Raw genomic sequence first — 4,421 nt, forward strand, 5'->3', positions numbered from 1 at the left:
GTGGATTGTAATTGACATGAGTATTTTTGTCCTATTTGATTAAGAATAGGCTTGTCCATGTATACACATATGTTAAGCAGATATTTGACTTATTTTTTGAATGTGTAATTGAACTAAGTGTTAAGTGGTTAAGTGTTGTGAGCCTATATGATTTTATTAGGTTATGAGACACTAAAGGACTAAACATTCCTCGAAGAACTTATCACCTACTCTAAGATATATAATGCACTGGTCATTGTATGATAGGATAGTTATATCATGTTAGGTGAAATTATGACCTCAACATTGTTTTCATGTGAAAATTAAGCATGACATAGAGAGATGCTATTGGGTGTCAAGTTGACAAGGGGTGGACTTGTGATGGCTAATCCTGGGTGTCAACTTGACTGGATCTGGGATTAACTGAAATGAAAGAGATCTTCTTGATTGGATCATCTGAAACTGGAAAATCCTAAGTGTGGGTGTTACGTTCTGATGGCAGCCCGTATAATAGGCCAAAGCACAAGAGAACGCCAGGCTTTTGCTGCTTGCCTTCTGTCTTGCTGGTGAGTTCATCTTGCTGCTGTAGACTGAAGACTAGCTGATTTTTTGGAATTTGTCAGACCTTCAGTGCCAGATTGGGACTACTGAGACATCCAGCCTTGTGGACTGAGCAACTTCGGATTCTCAGCCTCTCCAATGTGGTTCAGCCATTGTTGGACTTCTCGGACTCTATCCTGTGAGCTAAGCTGATAAATCTCTATACACATACATACATATTCATTCTACCGGTTCTGTTTCTTTTGAGAACCCTGACTAATACAATATGGGAGGAGAGGGAAAGAGGTACAAGACTGAAAGGCCTTAAGAGAATAAAAAGAAATGAAACTATGAAGAAACAAACTAAAACAGTAATCAAAGAAGTAGGTCATCTACATACTGCACGATGATGGAGCAGTTAAGGTCTAGGGAAGTTAAATCCCAGCTAGAGCTTTTCCAAAGAGGTGAGGGCTATCTTGAAACCCCTGGGGCAGGACAGTCCAGGTTAGTTAGGAAGCCATTCGAGTGTCAGGGTCCTCCCAGGTGAAGGCAAAGAGGTTGTGAGAGTCAGGATGTAAGGGTATTGAGAAAAAAGCATCTTTAAGGTCTAAGACAGTAAAGTGAGTGGCGGAGGAGGGGGTGTGAGAAAGAAGAGTGTAGGGGTTGGGAACCACTGGGTGAATGGGAATAACTGCTGAATTAATGAGCTGGAGATCCTGGACCAGATGATAAGAGCCATCAGGCTTGAGGACCAGAAGAATGGGAGTGTTATATGGTGAGTGAGTGGGTTTAAGGAGGTTAGCTCTCATAAGCCTTTGAATTATGGGCTTAAGTCCATAGCAATGTTTGAGTACAATTGGGTATTGGGGTCTGCTGGGAAATAGGGAGGGGTCCTTCAAGAAAATGAAGATAGTAGTGTGATGAGAGGCCAGTCCTGGGGCTGAGGTGTCCCAGACCTTGGGATTTACTTTGGAAGGGGGAAGGGGCCATGATCTGGTTTGGGGAGGGGGAGGTACCAGGGAAAGGAAGAAGAGTGTCGAGGAGAGAGAAATATAGACAGGGAGAGCTTTTGCATGAGATCTCTGCCAAGTAAGGGAGTTGGACAGGTGGGCATAACCAGGAAGCATAAGCTGTCCCTCTGCAGACTGTGGGTCATACTTGGTATACTGGACCAGGGCATCATTAAGTCTGTCCATAAACTGAGCTGGGGTTTCAGTAGAGCCCTGAGTAATCAACCTAAGCTTCTCAAAGTTAACTACCTTAGGGGGGTGAAGCTCTCTGAAGACCTGTCAGGAGGCAAGTATCATGTGGTCCCTAGCTGTTCTACCTGGGGAAAGTGCTGCCTGATCTCCCAGTGGGGGTTGGTAATTCCACCCAGAGTCCTGAAGGGGAACTGCCTTGGTACCAATAGGGTGAGCTTGGTTAGTGGAATGAAGCTCATTAACATACTACTGTGCTGCTGTCCAGATCTTATGTCTCTCATTGGGGGTGAGGGTGGACTGGAGAATCATAAAGAGATCATGCCAGGTTAGATCATAGCTGTGAGCAATATATTTAAATTGTTGTATGAAGTGTGTAGGATTAGTAGAAAAACCGCCTATTCTGCACTGGAGCTGTGCTAGATCTCCAAGAGAGAAAGGCACATGGACTTTGATGGCCTGGTCCATGCCTGCCACCTCCTGGAGGGGAAAGATACCATGGGAAGGGAGCTGAGACTGGGTGTGGGAGTATGGCTTGATACAGAAGGATTGGGAGGGGGTAGAGGAGAAGGGGAAGTCCTGGGAGGAAACCAAAGTGGGAGAGGTGGGAGGGGTGTCCTGTCCATGAGAGAATGTAGGGGCAGGGGTATCTGAGGCAGGGTCTAGAATTGAAGTAGAAGCAGATACAGGAGGGGTAAATGGGGTATTTGAGGTAGAAGTCAGACTAGGGAAGACTAGGGAATATTTGGTAAGGAGAGAGGCAGGGTCTAGAATTGAAGTAGAAGCAGATACAGGAGGGGTAAATGGGGTATTTGAGGTAGAAGTCAGACTAGGGAAGACTAGGGAATATTTGGTAAGGAGATGTTTAAGATTTTGGATTTCCTTGAATAAAGGGGAGTCAGGAGCGTGAGTGTCGGACTCAGAACGCCAGGGAGGGGAGGGGAAATATCTTGGACAGGGGGTTCAAAGCAGAGAAGGGAGGGGAGTCAGGCTGGCCCCCGGACTCGAAGGCAAGGGAGGGTATAGCAATGGGAGAGCAGAGGGAGGACTTGCCTGTGCCTCAGGCTGGGGAGCAGGAGGAGGTTGGGGCTGGGTTGTAATCTGGGGCAGTTCATCAGCTACGGCAGGATCAAAAGCCAAGGTGGACAGGGAGGGAAGAGGAGGAGGGGCAGAGTACCCTGGCAGATTGGGATCCGGTGAAACTGACTTAGCCAGAAGAATCTGATGGGAAGAATATGGGACACAGAGGGATTAGCATGGAGGTCAAAAAAAGCGTGGATGTAGGGTAGTTCAGACCGCTTGCCATAACAATGGTAGAAGTTTTCTAAATCTTTTAAAATATTGAGGTTTAAGGTTCCAGTGTCTGGCCAAACAGAGTTATTATCTAGTTTGTACTGAGGCCAGGAAGTGGTGCACAAGAATGTTAGGCATTTAATCATGATCGTGCCTGACAGTCCTAGTTGTTTCAAGGATTTAAGAAGACAAGCAAGAGGTGTGAGACCCTGAGACTTGGAGTGCTTGGTTCCCATAGCAACAGATTACAGTGCAAAGAGGAGATGAGAAAAGACCTCAGCAGGTGGGTAGGGGAACAAAGAGAATCTTTTGCCCAGAGGGAGCAGAGGCAGGATCAGGAGTTGGGGCAAGAAGGAGTAGCGTACAAGGAAGAGACCGAGGGCGGGGGGGGGGGAAGGTTTGGCTTAGGTCACGTAAAAACTAGAACAAGAAGAACCAGGCAACAAAAGAAAAGCGTCCTTTTTTGTTGCACGGATTTGAGTTATTTTCTAGTTTTTAATTCCCAAAACCCCAAGGGCAGCATCCTGCAATCATTGGGGACGGGAAATACGAGAAAGTGTTGTGCATGTTTCTGTCACTGGAAACAGCATCCTGTATCCAGAGGCAGAAAAGAGGCTCCCAACATAGCGGTTATGATTCCAGGGCGAGTGAAATGAGCGGGAAACTTTGCAGCATGGTGCGCAACCAGCCAGTAGATGGAGCCAAAGTACAAGGAAAGGAGGTAGTGGGCCAGCAGGCTGAGACCAAATGGGAATGGAGAAGGCAGTGAGCCAGATGGAACTTAGAGTAGCCAGTAAATGGGGGCACAAAACATAAAAAGAGAGAGAGGGAGAGAGAGAAAGTGAAAAGGAAGGCAAGATGTCAGGGGAAGGCAAGAGATGGCAGGAGTGAGGAAAGGGAAGGGAAGGGAGCTAAGGTAGGGAAAAGGTTTTGAGTGCAACAGGGAGGCAGGTCCGACTCCCAGGTGGGCGTGGGCAGGCACAGTGATTGCACTGGACAGTTCAACAGCTGTGGAAACCAGTGGCCTTGAGTGAGGTCCAGGAGTGACCGAATTCGACTGGAAAGGAGATGAAAAGAAAATGGAGGAGAGCCAGAGAGAAGTAAAGGGAAAGGAGAGAGAGAGAAAAGGAGCAGAGAGAGAAAGGAAGGGTGGGAGTGTACCTTAAAACCAAATCAGTGGTGTTTGTTTCCAGTAACAGCAAGCGAGTCCAGATGTTTTACATGCGAGGTAGAGTTGATCAGGAAAAAGCACCAAGACACAGATAAAACTCTCAGTGGGATCGAGTTTTATTTCACACAGGACATGTTCCCTTCAGGGAAGGGAAAATGTCAGCCCATGGATTGTGAGCTGGGGCTTATATAAGGGGCCTTCAGGGTGCAGAAGGCGTGAAGTTCTTTGGGAAAAATTAG

General features: G+C 47.0%; 1 protein-coding gene across 6 annotated transcripts in view; it reads left to right on the top strand.

The window, feature by feature from the left end:
* The window catches only part of Tcaim (T cell activation inhibitor, mitochondrial), a 135,072-nt gene that overhangs the window by 88,488 nt on the left and 42,163 nt on the right, over positions 1–4,421 (top strand). The window contains exon 1 of one of the 6 annotated variants that reach the window (XM_029554278.1): positions 1,194–1,294. The exons of the other annotated variants lie outside the window; for them this stretch is intronic. The gene's annotated coding sequence lies outside the window, so the exon portion shown is untranslated. Of the gene's footprint in view, positions 1–1,193; positions 1,295–4,421 lie in introns of those variants that run through there. 6 annotated transcript variants of the gene reach the window in all.

Source organism: Nannospalax galili, unplaced genomic scaffold (assembly GCF_000622305.1).
Source record: "Nannospalax galili isolate Female #2095 unplaced genomic scaffold, S.galili_v1.0 scaffold443, whole genome shotgun sequence".
In the NCBI taxonomy this organism is placed as follows: domain Eukaryota; kingdom Metazoa; phylum Chordata; class Mammalia; order Rodentia; family Spalacidae; genus Nannospalax; species Nannospalax galili.